Source organism: Diadema setosum, chromosome 4 (genome assembly GCF_964275005.1).
Source record: "Diadema setosum chromosome 4, eeDiaSeto1, whole genome shotgun sequence".
Taxonomy (NCBI): Eukaryota; Metazoa; Echinodermata; class Echinoidea; order Diadematoida; family Diadematidae; genus Diadema; species Diadema setosum.
In genome coordinates, this window is record NC_092688.1 from 19,274,272 (window position 1) to 19,290,573 (window position 16,302).

At 36.0% G+C, this 16,302-nt stretch overlaps 1 long non-coding RNA gene across 1 annotated transcript in view; it reads left to right on the top strand.

Annotated features, from left to right (window-relative positions):
- The first annotated feature begins 5,462 nt into the window (after positions 1-5,462).
- Positions 5,463-16,302, top strand: part of LOC140227490 (uncharacterized) — a 32,114-nt gene continuing 21,274 nt past the window's right edge. The window contains exon 1 of the long non-coding RNA XR_011901053.1: positions 5,463-5,577. This is a non-coding gene — a long non-coding RNA (uncharacterized lncRNA). The remainder of the gene's footprint in view (positions 5,578-16,302) is intronic.

The window sequence follows — 16,302 nt, forward strand, 5'->3', positions numbered from 1 at the left end:
TCTTTCTTTCTTTCTTTCTTTTTTTTTTTTGGGGGGGGGGGGAGGGTGAACACCTACAATAAGTAGCGAAGACACTTCTGAGAAATACCTTAAAAACGATATATTCGCAGCATGAGAATTTCTCAAATCGGAACCAACGGCCTTCCTTGCAGCATGAAATTTTTTGCGAATTGCCACCGGCATCCAATGCATATTGTGTAGAAAAGAACTGTCGCGTGCATTTCAATTTCACAAATGTTGGCGCTCGCGAAATTCGCGAAATTAAAACGCATGCCTCGTTATACAGTAGTCGAAGAGTTGCCTCTCATAATCAGACATAGCTCCTTTTGAAATTACTCATCATCTGTTGAGAATAAAAGTTACATAAATGGCAAATACCCCTTGAAGAACTAAATCTCACCCATCACAGCTATAGTCACAGAAGTTGTAAAGTGAATATTTCCTGCACAATTCACTAATTTTTAGTTGAGACACTCTGTCTGTTAAACATGTCCAGTAACACACAAAAGATTATGTTTATATATTCTTTTTATAGAAAAGAAATAGCTAAACTTCCATTTCATATTTGCTTTTTTGAATGAGGTTCAGAGATAAACCTAGAGTTTGTAAGAGCTGCAAACACTGAATGCTTTAGTTTTATTTCATCACAGAGGATAAATGCAGCAACACTGTCATGAAGATTCGAGGGCGGCGTACGTGATCCACCGAGTCGAAGTTATGTGAGTGTGCCGACAACATTGGCAGCTGTGTTGTCGTCAAGCATTGTCTGATGGCTCTCTTTGTGATCGATATCAACACATGCCAACGATTTCAATGCAGAGGGAGTAAAAATAATGATGCTGTCGCCCTTCATCCTGCCTAATCGGACAGGAAATCATCAAATCCTGGCAAAATCAGGCCAGCTTTGGTACCTGAATCTCAAGCAAACTCCTACGTTGTGTGGGTAATTATACCTTGTCTTTAATGAGTAAGAAAAAAAAATACTTGTTAGTGACATCACTCGCATCTTTTCTGGCACACTTCTGCAGCGTAGATTGTTTACCTCAAGGTTACACACATATGATGCACAATCATCACCATGGTAACAACAATTGTGAGTTTAACATTACTTCCTGTGTGTGCATGTTCTTCTGAATACAAATTATCTATTTTAATTTCAAATATTTCCCCCTTCTTGTATGCATTAAGAATCAAACAGAATACAAGTATGGTGTACAAGTGTATGAAAATTTCTCACAAATCTTTCAGGAATTGTGCTAGTTCTTGAACAGATTTTTTTTTTCCAGAAATAACTTTTACGGCTTATGTATAAAAGTAAATCAAGATTGAAAGTTCACTTGTAATTGCATGTAACTGTTAGTGTTGATTATTGGTTATTTTGTTACCAGGAAAGAAATTTTTACCTTGGGCTCTCACTTGGTTTAATAGATTTTAAGGTGTTTAGGATACATCTGATAGATATGAATTGTCCAATATCTAGGGAAAAATCCAAAAGTGGCTTGACAATATTCTCCTCACAATCACTCCTTAATAATCATGATTTTGATAACATCCTTGTGCTTTGTCCTTTTCGTTCAGTTGTTTTTGGTGATTTATTAAGGGCATTCTCTTTAAGATTTTTGTTAATTAGAGGCTTTTGTTTGGATTTTTAAAAGTATGACACTAGAACGTGAAAGTGTAAATTGCTATTACTTTTTCTTCTACTACTTGGGTAATTTAATCCTATGCAATAGAAATTACCGTAAAAGCAAATTCAAATTGTATCAAGTAAGGCTGGAATGTGGACATTTCCTGTCAGGAAGTTCCTGTCCTTGATTGATGACCAGAAGACATTTGGGTGAGATAGAGTGAGAGAGAATCGGGTGCACCTGTATCTAATTATCCACCAATGATCAGACTAATTAATGGCAGGTGAATGCTTTACCCTCCTTGACTCTTGACATCACTGTTACAATGTAGGTGCACATCTGTGGCATGTATGACTGTATAAGCTGTTATTTTCGCGAGGGTCTAATTTTCGTCAATTTCACGAGTCACACATGGGCTGCGAATTTCAGAACACGCGAAAATGTCACCGTGCGCTATGGTAATAGTGTGCTTATGAAGATATCTGCATCAATTCATGAAAACAACATCTTGCGAAAATAACAGCGTATACAGTACATACATAATTCTGGGAGTTGTGTTATACTCTGTAAATGTTCATCTGTAACTGTGTTCAGTATTACTTTGTTTTATAATGTTTGTGAGCATGGAAAGTGTAGAAAAATACACATTCCTGCAACCCACACAAATTGAAAATGTAACAGGCACATAGTGATACAATACAACAACAAAATGAGGTACATGAAGAGTGAAGGAAAATGAAATCATCAAAAAGACCTATTGCAGAAAATAATGCACTCTCTTTGCTTTGTGTTTTTCTCTAATATTCTCTATCAATATGTTTTCTTTCATTTCCTTTGTTTTTATTGTGTGTTTTTTTTCTCCTCTTGTCTGCTTGTTGTGAGTATGTAATTTTCCCAATATTTGTTCTCCTGTTTGTCTGTTTTTTGTTTTGTTTTTTGTTTTGTTTGTCTCTCTTATTTGTGTTTTCTATTTTCACACAGATGAGCACACATCTCTCTCCCTCTCTCTCTCTCCTGCCCCTTACTCTTTGTCTCTCCCCTCCCTCCTCTCCAGTTCTCTTCTTCCATATTTAGTTTTCACCTCCTGCTCCCCGGCAACTGATGAAGAGAGTGGCGTTAGGACTAACCTGTTTTCACCTATGGTTAAAGGACAAGTTCACCTTCATAAACATAAGGATTGAGAGAATGCAGCAATATTAGTAGAACACATCATTGAAAGTTTGAGGAAAATTGGACAATCGATGCAAAAGTTATGAATTTTAAAAATTTTTGTGTTGGAACCGCTGGATGAGGAAACTACTAAGGCTTGTGATGTCATATGAGTACAACAGTATAAAGAAAATGTAAAGAAAATTCAACATATTTTCACTTTTTTCGCATAATAAAAGAGCACTTAACTTGCCTCTTTCTTAAGGCAATGGGAATAATATTACCCATAACATATGTCAGTAACGAGTTGAGGGAATGTGTACTTTTTTCAAAAGATAAAATTTTGTGAAATTCTCTTTATATTTTCCTTATATTGTTGTACGCTTGTGACATCATACACTGCACTAGTCTTCTCATCCAGCGGTGACTGCACAAAAACTTCAAAAATTCATAACTTTTGAACGGATTGTCCGATTTTCCTCAAACTTTCAATGATGTGTTCTACTAATATTGCTACATTCTCTCAATCCTTATGTTAATGAAGGTGAACTTGTCCTTTAACAATTCATTAAAACTCCTGTGTGTGTGTGGGGGGGGGGGGTGTCACCATTTTCTTTTTGCCAATGCTTTGGTATTTTGCATCAATATTTTGTATCATTACTGCTCATGTGTGTACTTCTGGTCATTTCAACCATCCAGATATGTGAGTTGACAAGGATCATTGTAGACCATGAGGAGTTCCGGGGACAGGTCTGCATTCTCCACTAATTTAGGGCCAGCCTTGCTTACTTAATCCTTCCTGAATAATTTGCTAAGACAAAAAGTGCAGAATGATCAGAGAGAGAGAGAGAGAGAGTACATGATGTAGGGGTGATTAACGTTTTCACTTTTACTCATTGATAACCATTATCTTGCCTGTGACACATATCAAGTCTTGCCCGTCAGGTCTGTTGCATTCTGGGTAATTTTCCCCTTTCTCCACATGAGGCAGTTATATCATGTTTCTGTGACGTGAGTCTGTTCTAATTCTGTCACTGCCGAGTCTCATCATGCCAAGGAAGTAGAGGCCAGCTTCCTCCATAGTTTATAATCACTCTTTTTTTTTTTTTTGATTGAGCCATTCAAGCCCATCTAGCGATATCAGGTGGCTTGGTTGAAAAATCTAATATTTCCTCATGCTGACACCAAATTCACATGTATGCTGTACGTTAGGTAAAGTGTGTCAATTTTTCCCCCTCTGAGCTTTATAACTGAGTAATGTGAAATATAATCCTTTCACAGGAAAAAGACATGCATCCATTCACAAGTTTCCTTGAACATTACATAGTTACTTCTGCTGCTTGCCACACAGGAGTTCAGAGGCAGTATGCCATTTGGTTTCCCGTTTATGTATATGTTTATATGCGGTTTCATTATTTTTTGTCATCGTGATATCCTGAGCGATAACAAAAAAACTGTATCTTAGTTTTCTTAGAATGGTACATGCATATGATGGCATATAGCTAAACCGATGAGAGTTTCCTACATAAAGTTATAGGTCACTATTTCATGGATGTTGAGAGTCCAAATGTCAGTGATATATTATTTCAAAGAGGAGAAAATTGTCTTTATTTATGTTTGTGCATAAATCACTGGCATTCAATTCATTCAGCGATGGAAGCATTCAACAAAATTCTAATGAACAGCTGCATTGCTGCTTTTTCAAGTATGGTTTATCCCGTATCCAGCCCAATGTGGGCTACGGTACATCTGGAAAGATCAAATGTCATGTCCGATTTCTAGAATTTGATGTCATTTAGATACATTGTTTATTTAATCAAAATCTGCCAAAATTAGTAAACCATTGTAGAACAATTTGCATAAAAATGAATAGAAAGATATGATGAAGGTCAGCAGAGGAAAATTTCCAATGCCAGGTCAAATCCTCAAGGACTTAATTCTTTACGATATCAGAAACAATGTTTGGCAACTTTTGTGCAGATTCATCAAATGCAATTAAAATGAGTTTGGGCATGGTCTATGAAAGGGCAAATCATCAAGATGATCTTGACCATGCTCTTTTCAAAGCCAGGGTCAAAGCCAAAGTCAAATATCAAGGGTATTAAGATAATGAAGTACCTACTTAATTAGTTAATGTAAAGTTTAGCCATACTGATTGAAGAATTTAATAGTAAAGGAATGGACAGGAAGTCACCGATCATAGATTCCATAAGTGACTCTGAGCCTATGACAGAGATTTTTTTTTTTTTTTTTTTTTTGCTGCTCATAATGACATTTTGTGCCTAGGCTGTATTGATTTTTTTTTTCTTCTTTTAAAAAAGAAATATTTTCTGATGTATTTGTTCTCTAATCTTTTTTTTTAAGCTTAACCTGTTGAGGACGGACTGTGTTTGCTCCAACTCGCATTTCCCATAGACACCTGTCCGAGTATACTCGTCCTCATCAGGTTAAACACCTTTAACAAGACCAGCTCTTTCCAATGACAATTACTGTTTCTGTGAAATACATCTGAGTCGAGTATTGTAAAAGAGAATGAGAAAGAGAGAGAAAGTTTACTTGTCAGAACTGTGATGTGATTTATATGGCAGTATATCTTGGTTACAATTTTTATATCATTGATGTAAGCATAACACCTATATGTTAATATTTCCTCTCAATTTCTATTTTGTTGCTATTTCAGTAACCATTCAAGAGGACAATGGTGACAGAGGGAGACAAGATGTTTACCTGGACCAAACCTCGAAAAAGTCTCTCCAAAATAAAATCAGTTCCTACAAAAGTAGCATCTTCAAGCAGACAGGTAATGTGCCATTTTTTTTTTTTTTTTGATAATGCATGCAAAGTTTTCACTGGGATTTGAAGTATTTGTGAGCATAGTAAGTAGGCATTGTTGGAAGCGTTATTATTATGACTATTGTGAGTATTTTTATTGTTATCCTTATTTATTCATGATTATTATTATCATTGTCATTATTATTATCATTATTATTATCATTATTATTGTTATTATTATTATTATTATTATCATTATTATTGTTATTATTATTATTATTATTATCATTATTATCATTATTATTATTATCATTATCATTATTATCATTATCATTGTTATTATTACTATAATTGTTATTATTATCATTATTATTATTATTGTCATTATTATTATCATTATTATTATTATCATTATTATTATCATTATCATTATTATTATTATTATTATTATTATTATTATTATTATTATTATGTGTATTATTATTATTCTTATTTTTATTATCATCATTATTATCTTTAGTGTAGTAGCAGTATTAGTAGTAGTAGTAATTTAGGAGTAGTTACAATAGTAACATTAATATGATTATTATTAGTGGGAAGAACAATATAAGTTAGATCAAAAGTGGTGATTGTTGAATAATTATTGGTAATAGTAATTGTGACGATCATTGCAGCAAAAGAGTTTTGCAGCTACTTTAGTGACAAGTCAGAGTGGTAGCCACAGTTACTACATTTACAACAATTGTTCCTGACATAGTAGTAGTATTAAAGGGATCGTATATTTTTTTTTTGTTGAGACCTAACTTCAGGTTTCTAACATTTTGGGGTGAGATAATCAGAAACCTCTTATGAAATATGAAAGAGCATGTAATTCCAAGAGGAATTCTACATTCATTTGATGAAAATTGTTTTTTTAAATGGACGAGATACCCAAAATAGAGCAATCCTAATAGAAGTGTATTACACACTAAAAAATAGGAGAGCAAATATGTACCCCTAGAGGTACAGATGCTTGTCCCTATACAAGGAACCCTAGCGGCACTTATATGTACCCCATACAGGGGTACTTATAAGTACCCCTACCTGGGATACAGATATGTACCCTATGGAGTACTTATTTGTACGTTTAAGGGTACTCATTTGTATCATCATAGGTACTTATATGTTCCCTTAGGTGGTACTTATATGTTCCTCTGTATGGGGTACATATAAGTACCCCTGTATGGGGTACAAATGAGTACTTCTAGGGTTCCTTGTATAGGGACAAGCATATGTACCACTAGGGGTACATATTTGTACTCCTATTTTTGGTATGTGACTGCCTAAGTAAACAATATGACACACACACAAACACGCACACAAACACATGCATGCAATCTATGAGAGTAAGTTCACAGCATACAACTGTATGTATAAGACATGCTAAGGTGTTTTTCCTTGATATACAATGTACAAATTATATGCTTTATTTACTGGAAACTTATAACAAAGCAAAAGCATCCACGTGTTGAAATTGCACTACAAACACAGAGGGCTATACATACGAATAAGGTTGTTGCATTTAAAAATATACATGTACACGATGTAGTAGTGCATTGTACCAAATAAGTTGCCATTTTTGTGAATTTGTGAATCATTTTTGGTTGGCAAATTTACCAAGCAAAATTCTCACCAAGCGCTACTGGGGTATAATATTTAGTGCATTTAAGATGGTCTCAGTGTCAATTCACGAAAATAAGATCTTGTGACAATTCCTGTGACCTTCTCATTCACAAAAATATTTATGTAAGCAAAGACGAACAGCTTATTCAGAACAGGAAGTTGAGACTGCTTATCTTTGGCACAATGTACAACAGTGTAGGTACCTACAGGAATACATAACAATTGCACAACAAAGAAATATGTCATAATATACACTCAAATATTGAGATTACACAGCCATGAAATCCATACATGCTCAAAATTCACATTTCCATAATTTCTCATGAATCATAAGTTGGCTTGAAGAACATCTTTCACTTGTCCACACATTGAACATCCTACACAATCATATCAAATGAAATATCACTTGATTTAATTTGTTTGTAAATCACTTCAGTTAAAATTATAGAAACAGCTGTTCATAATCTTTAAATCAAAGGTAAAATCTTTGACAGAAAAACACTGTGGCACTTATAGGTAAATATGGAACGAAATTTGGCATCAAAAGGGCAAAATGAAGCAAGTATATCAGAATTGCTCTGAATTAAGAAGGGTTTTGTTTTTGAAATGGCCTTTTTACACCTTTACCTTTGAATTTCAAGAGAAATGGAATACATGTAAAACTAGAAATATTGCTATGGTAAGTGGTATACATCCACCATAATGCACGCTTTTCCCAATAGGTCTATGTTATGTCTTGATGTGTGACGACAGTTTCACATAAGTGGCAAAATAGTAAAATGAAAAATGTTACAAGTGTCACAAATGTGTTGAGTGTTTACTTTCCTTGAACTAATTTTAATTGGATAATAGCTAAGAGAGAGTCTTATAGTCTAAGAAAGCAGGTATTTGGGGATCGAGGAAAGTTCTTTGCTTTCATAATGCACATGAACAGATTTTATGTCCCATGTGTATATCCACTTCTTCGCAGTAATAGATACTTACTGTCAATACACTGTTAATGTCTGTCTACCTGTGCTTATCAAAATTCCTCTTACTCTGTCACGAAGAAAACTACATTCAACTTGACGCATTATAAGACAATGTACAGTGAGTTTTGATTAAACCAAAGTGATACCCCTTGCTCTTCACACAAGAAACACATTTGTATCTCAGAAAAAAAGTAAACAGATTATGCACCATTAAGAAATGGGTAGGCCACAGATATGAATTGGATGGCGGTAGTAGACATACTGCATGTACATGTATTATTATCGCACTGTTTGTCACCATCAATTATATTTTAAAGTACAATATTTCTTCCTATAGAACACAATTTTATATACTTGCGCATTTAGTGAAAGAGATTTGTATCTTCATTATGTAACAGCACACTGGTCATATCATAATGTAGTATCAAATCCGTGTAGTGAGTGCTTGTTTTGCACGCTGCGTAAATACAGCTTTATATCCGACTGGAGAGAAGTCATGACCCCCCCCCCCCCCCCAAAAAAAAAAAAAAAAAAATGAAGATGTGTGAACCCGCTGAAAAGTCATGAGTGTACTGAGGCAAATGTCTATGGGAAATGTGTGTTGTAGCAAAATCAAACCGTCCTCAATGGGTTAACATGGTCTTCTCTATCAGTTCACCACTGAACAGTAACTTTTGGATGAGGATCACATTTCTATAAGTAAGTTTTGACCATCAGGCTAAATCTAATGGCAGTTCTCCCATCTGTTGAGGTAATCTCACTTTGCACAACACTGCCCACTGGCACTGGTAAAACAGTCCAGGACCAGTGAAAATCACCGTTGGACCAGTAACTGTTCAGGAATGGACCATTAAAGATGGACAAACTGGGTACCTACTGGTCAAACAGATGGGTATGGCCAGTAAAAAAAAAAAAAAAAAGAAAAAAAGATGGGTTAGTGTGCAGCCATGTCATGCAAACCATTCAATTGTCTGCTCATGTCTCGTACACCGCAGGTACTACTGTATGTATATCAATCTGTTCGAACATACTACAACACACTGCTCAAATGTAGTGAATGCTCTCAAGGAAATAAATAACTTAACAGAATATCGCTAGATCTACGCAAGGTCAACTTAAGCAAGGTTGATTGCACTTCATATTCATTCTAAATAAGAAAATATAGATTTAGAAACGGCAGTGGCAATGACAGGAATCTTCATGAAAGTAAAGCTCATGCTCATGTATTTTTTCAGATTACTGGGAAACACGTAAGATCCTATTGTACATGTGTTGGGATATTCCAGCCCAAATGTGCACTACACAGCCAAAGTTGAAGCAACCCCTGCGGAAATGTTGGTGCAGGTGCAGACGCGAGAACTGTTCCTTCCACCTCCATGAGAAGGCCATCTGGTGCAAAAGGAATCCCACATATTACTAATAGGGACTTTCTGATTGTGTGGACATGGCCATCTTTCTTGTACAAGAGTGGTTCCAGATTGCTACAGTTCGTTTGTCACATCTGGGATGATATTGCCCATTTTGATTTCCAGTGCACGTCGTTCACTACGTACTGCTACGACGTCATGGCTCCCTTCCCTCCAACAGGCTGGCGAGTGGTTGCACTAAGTGATGACATCACTCGTGTTCTGAATATAGGTGGCCATGAGATCCTTGGCAGACGCGTTTGCAATTCAGGCGTTGGGATGTACTGGAGAACATGGAGTATGCACAGTTCCTTAAAACGACGTCATTACTTCGACGTCGACATTCAGGAGGGGAAATCGAAAAGTCCCTATCGTTGGATGTGGTCCCGCAGGTTTCTGGACAAATAGTGAGGAATGAATTCACAACAAATTTGTTAATAACAACAAACAAACTTTTATTCACATTTTATTAACTGCAATCAAAAGTGCAACATTCAAAAACATTAAATTATCAGTTAGTTTCAAACCCTGGTTTACATTGAAAATGTTACTACATGTATTATCTATGCTCAAAGTAACCATCACCTTTTATATTATTTGAGGTTGATGTGAAAAAAGAAGAAGCAGCATAATTGCAAAACTTATCACATTTGCTTCAATAATAACTATCAACCCCTTTTTTTTTTTGGGGGGGGGGGGGGGGCAAATAGTTAACTTACAACTCTATAAACATTTACTTTCCACAAAACATTTGGAATGTACAAAGGCTCTTCTTATTTTGTGACAAAATATCCAATCAAATATGGACTCATTCCCTTTCAAATCATATTTCACTTTACACAAACCTGTGGTATTACAGCCAGGGTCTTCCAAGATGGGGGCCCTTTTGATGAGAGTCCTTGCAGCTTCAGAGTATTGTAAGGGTGAAGAGAACCCAAGTGTGAATCTATGGACAGAGAAAAAGAAAACAGGAAAAAAAGGGGACAGTTTACCTCATTTGAGATAAAGGAATTGGTCACTTTATCTGATTGATTATTCATAGGAATTACAATCATGTCATATACGTTCTACATATAATCTAATAGGAAAATCATAATTTACAATACTTGCAAAGTCATTCTTTCTGCAAAGGTATTATAAGAATTCATGGGGCCATCATGCCACTGCCACACAATCAGTAGTGCTGATAAGTATAGGCCCTACCCAAAAATGGACATGCATCTTCTGGTGTTACAAGTCACAATTTATCAAATGATAGTAAGACCCAGGGCTGAACTCATGTAACTACGTGTACATCATGTAGTATTGTGCTCTGCATGGTTCTTTCTCGTTTTAACTACAGTACTTATGTGTCATTAAAAGACTTACCATTACCAAGTATGCTTGATAACGTCCTTGAAGAATTCTTGAATAATCTTTGCTCTCCACTGACTTCCAGATGGTTAGAACAGATGTATTCCTCACCTCTGTCACATCCATTCACATGTGACATGAAGTTATCCACAGCTTGGTAGTGGAACAGCTGCATTTAGCTGCTTGTCTAAATAACAACAACAACAACAAAAAGAAGTGTGTAACTGGTAGCGTTATAATGTGAGGTTTAGGTCTTACATCAGTTTCTTGTAAGTGTTTATTGCCTTGTAAATTCAGAAAGGGAAAATGTTCGGGTCACAACTGCTTCCAATAAGAATAAAAGTTTGCGAAGGTAGGAATGCACTGATGAATATTGCAAGTGACATCAACAATAGGTTCATACATTTTACTGGAACTACCCTGTCATGATCCTGAATGCCACAGTCCGCAGCCCCATTACGCTATGCGTATGGGGCTGCCGGTCGCAGTTAGCACAACCCTAACCCAACAAGACGCCAGGCAAGGCATGGCGTTGTGTAGACTACAGCGACAGGACTGTACTCTACCTCACCGATACATTTACTAGTATTATAGCAGTCCAGCCAAGTCTAGCTGTGTGCAGCTGCTACATAGGATTAGACATGTTTCAAGAAAGATCAAGGATTGATGCTGTGAATTGAGATCAACATGATTAATACTATAGGTTAGTCATGTTTGTTAGTTGTCTTTGTTCTGACATCAGATTCTATACTAATCTAACAAAACAAAACAAAAAACTGTTAGATGTCAACTGGCATAATTTTCAAGCTGTGGTAGTGGTACCATTATCATGTAGTACCGGTAACTCACTAACCTAACTTAGTAACTGCTTTAAATTTGTGGCATGCACAATTGTCTCGATAATGGTGTACTGTCACATAGACACGGACACTATACAATACAGTACAGTGCAGTGCACTCCCTCTGACATGACCTGTATAGTTTACTAGTTTGGCTGTAGTAGTGTTATTGTTGGGACTTAGTATAAACAACATTTCGACAAACAGGCCTTAGAACTGTTAGTGGTCTGCACACTAAGAACATTCTAGCTAACAATGTTTTTAGATCCTCAGACAGACTCTAAGTCAGTTGTGATCCGTCAAGGCGTCATGATCATCATACACTCACTCACCGTGACATTACGAGAAGTGGTCAACACGTCTGGTCTAGTGCCGAAGTTGTGCATCAGTTAATGGCCTTCTGTCGACTGCGTGTTTGAATTGAAGATCCTTACAGTTGCACGTTTTTTACCAGCTGAAGCGCGATAATAAATGTTTAATCTTGCTCGTCAGCTTGATACACTTGATGATCGACACATTTTGGATCAATACAAAAGTTGCTCGGTTACATTCGGTTACGTGTAAGCTGTATGCAGCGCGATCATCCTGCGTGAAAATCTACCGCTCGGCGACACGTACGTCGTCGCCGCCGCTCCAGACATTTGAATGAGTGGCCAATTTGGCTAGTTGTACAGATGAGGAAAAAAAAAGAATAACTAAAATAATCATACGTAAATTTTTAAGTGAATAAATCATTATAAATATTTTGTAAACATTTTCATTAATTTTTTATGTGATTTCGTCCATTAATTGGGTATATCATTCAGAAAATTACACTGGTGTTTGATAATCGCATGAATTGATTTCTTTCTTTTCGCTTATTGGTCAACCAGTTTGGCCGTAGGTATTCTCGTTATCAGAACGTGAATTTAATAATCGTAAAGCCTCCGAAAAACAGTTCCAAGATTACAGGTGTATTGACACTTTGTCTTAAAACACGTACTTGCAAGTTTTATGTATACCAAGATATGTAAAATGTGTTCTTTGAAATAACCTTTGTATCCACTACCAAGTCTTCCAAGATGTAATGTAACATGTACATGCATAATTGGTCTTTGTTACAAGACTATTCAGGGTAACGACAAGTAGGAAGACCTACGGTCAAGGATGCCTACCCGTTCCCGCACCAACGAGTACTCCTAGACGAACTTACTTGCTCACAAGCCCGATACTGGCACACAGGCAGAAACGCCTACCCCAAATGTACCGCTAGTTTTTAGTGTGTATGGTCGCTTTATTTTACTCTGTTTTCGGATGTCTCAGCCAATCCAATACTGATTTTCATCACATTTTGAATTTGTCTTAGAATGATATGCTCTGTACTATTTCATAAATGTTTTCTTGATATCTCACAAAAAGTTAAAAGTCTAATCCTCACCTCCATCTATACTGTACCATCCCTTTAAGTATACAGGCCCAGTGTTCAATTCAGTCTCTGCCTTTAATATGCAAACAAAAACAAGACAATGTTCATCTGCAAAATCTGCAAAAATCTGCTCTACTGAACATGTGAATTGTGTTAGGTATCACTGACAATGATACCTGAGGCTGTATATTTTTTTTTTCTTGAAAGAAGGTGTATGACAAATAGTCATAGCATCAAACAGTCATTGTAAACATTTATGTCAAACAACAACAACAACTAGCAGAGGCTCCCAGGCAAAAACAGAAAATTATAATCAGTCATGAAATATGGGTCGATTAAGATATTTATTGTGGATTATGGCTCCCAAACAAGGAAAGGTATGAGTCAGACATCAGTCAAATTTAGCTCCGAGCTGCGAAACTGGGATGCTTACTCATGATACCTCCTGCAGCAGTGAGCGAGGAAACATTTAATTTGCTCCGGAAGATTAATCAAGTGTTTTTAAGTGCGAAAAGGTGTTAACTGTCTGTCAGTGAGCAGACAATGGAAAGCTTTGGACAGTGTCAAGAGTGATTTGGGCCTACAGGAAGAAGGAGGTTTTGCACGGACAGAGGGGGCAAGGAGCTTCTTACTCTGGACGGAAAGTGTCTTAAAGTTAAGGTGGAGCATCGCAAAATCAGAGTCTGCTGCGATGAAAATGTTTCAAAGATGTAGCTCAATGCATCAGGTGTTAATCTTGAAACAAACATAGCCCTCCTCGAGTATGTACGCCCATGATTTTTTTTTTTTTTTCATGGCTACTACTAAAACACTGATCAATTCAGTGCTTTTTTATGTTGACGTAGGGCAATTTGTTAGTCAGTTGCAAACGTAGCCCTATCATATTTCTCTTGGTTCAAATATTGTCAAGGGACAATACAATGTAATAATCAATCAGGTAAGCATTTTTTTGTCTTATATTGATATCATGAGCTATAAAATCACCAGCTTTCAAGTGGGGGCAGTGTGATATGTATGTATAGTGGAGGAGACTTTGAACATCTAGACAAGAAGTCCTGGGTTTGAATTCTGGTTAGTACTCATGTTACTTGACCAGCTGTTTAAATACGTTATGTCTCCCTTCCTTGGCACTGAAGAGGCTACTATGGACAAAAAAGACTGTATCATCATTACCATCGTATTTGATACATTAAAGTTTACCATGGTTCCTACCCATTTTACCTTTAAGAACCTCATGGGGGCCCCGATCCCAATCTTTTTGAGGTTGTTTGGAGGTGGTTACAGTGCTTTGGCTTTCTTGCGTGACAATGAACAATGAAGATGATGCTCCAGGAATTAATTTTCACTGTCCCCTCTGACTCTTTTTTGGCATCTACCAGTTTCCCAATACCCCTGCTCAACCACTTTGTTTTGTGGTCGTTGATTTTTGTGTTCCAATGAACTCATACATCACCTGCACTTCATCATGTGTTTGCCACTGCTATCATCAATCTATTTCATGATTCACTGCTGTTCCATCTTGGGTTTTTTGTACTTTCAGGATTGTCAGTATAAATATGATTCTATTTTCCCTCAAGTATTCCATAAATTACAATATCATAGAGAGATATGTGGTGACAGAATAACATTCATATAAGAAAGTTGTGTCTGTCTTACAACAAAGAAGTGAACATATATATATATATATTTTAATATGTATATACATATATATATATATATATATATATATATATATATATATATATATATATATATATATATATATATATATATTAATATGTATATACATATATATATATATATATATATTTTTTTTTTTTTTTTTTTTTTTTTTTTTGTTAGTGCAAAAGCATCTCCCACTGTTGTTGGCTGAGGGAAGATAATTCAATATCTTTTGCCAAACTATGATAGTGATATTTAATATAGACATTTACAATGCACAATTAACATATCCAGTCTAGATGCAAAATGCGCTCACAATCAAATGTTCATAAAAAGTACACATTCTGACACATTTCTATGATCACATATAAATTATTAACTTTTTTTTAGCAATATATTTCTCTAAGATTGCAGTTATTTTCTGTGCAGTATCTCCCCCCCTCACTCTCTCTCTCTCTCTCTCTCTCTCTCTCTCTCTCTCTCTCTCTCTTTAGGTTCCCCCAGAGGGTTTCAAAACAAAGATGGCCGCCAATTAAATTTCTGTAGCACAGAGAGAAACTGGTGGACTCTGATAATGTTTTCTTTCAGCTGCATTGCATTATTAGTGAACAGAAAACCCTGTTCATCACATGAAGTATCACAGGAACCTTTTGATGTTACCTAATGAAAATGTGAATTATGTAGGCCACATATCAGATCCAACTATTTCACCTCGACATCTGTCTTTGTATGGTGAGCAATACAGAGCCAGATTTACATCTGAATGAGGGTTTGAGATGAACTTTTTTTGTAGGGAAATGTCCAGTGCATCTTGATATCAAATTGTACTTTCAATTCCTTGACATGTCAAACCCTTGAGGTCAAGTGATCTACAAGAAGTCCTGTGAAAAATTGGAGATTAAGATATTTCTGTGTTGGTATCTTTTGGTATCATGGTAATTTAGGCCATATGTATTAGAAGACTAACGTGATATTACTTGAATTCATAATTTCTCTTCCTTTTTTGGCTGTTATGCTGCTAGAAACACAGAGTGGACTAGAAAAGTACAAGCTAAAGGGATGTTGTAAGACAACCTATTATTTCCAGTTTCTGCATCTGAGCGGAAAACATGTGACTAATTCAGGAAGGAAATGGAGGACTAACACAAATTGGCAACAGTTCCGCCACCGAGGATTTGTAATCTCTGTCAGAGAATTTTGACAAAAAAAGAAAAGATAAGAAAAAAATCATTAAAATTTGTTCATTTCATTCATTCTTCTCCTTTTAGGCGGAGAGAGGTTCATGAGTCAAAGAGTAAGGTTTCCTTTGTGCCTGGGGCTAAAGATGATTGTACAGGCTAATCAGAGATAATTTGTCATTCCTTCACAGAAGTTGTTCGCATGGTTACCACATCACTGTTGAAAGAGACTTATACATTTGAATATGTATCGCTCTTGTTTTGTTTTTCCCTGTTA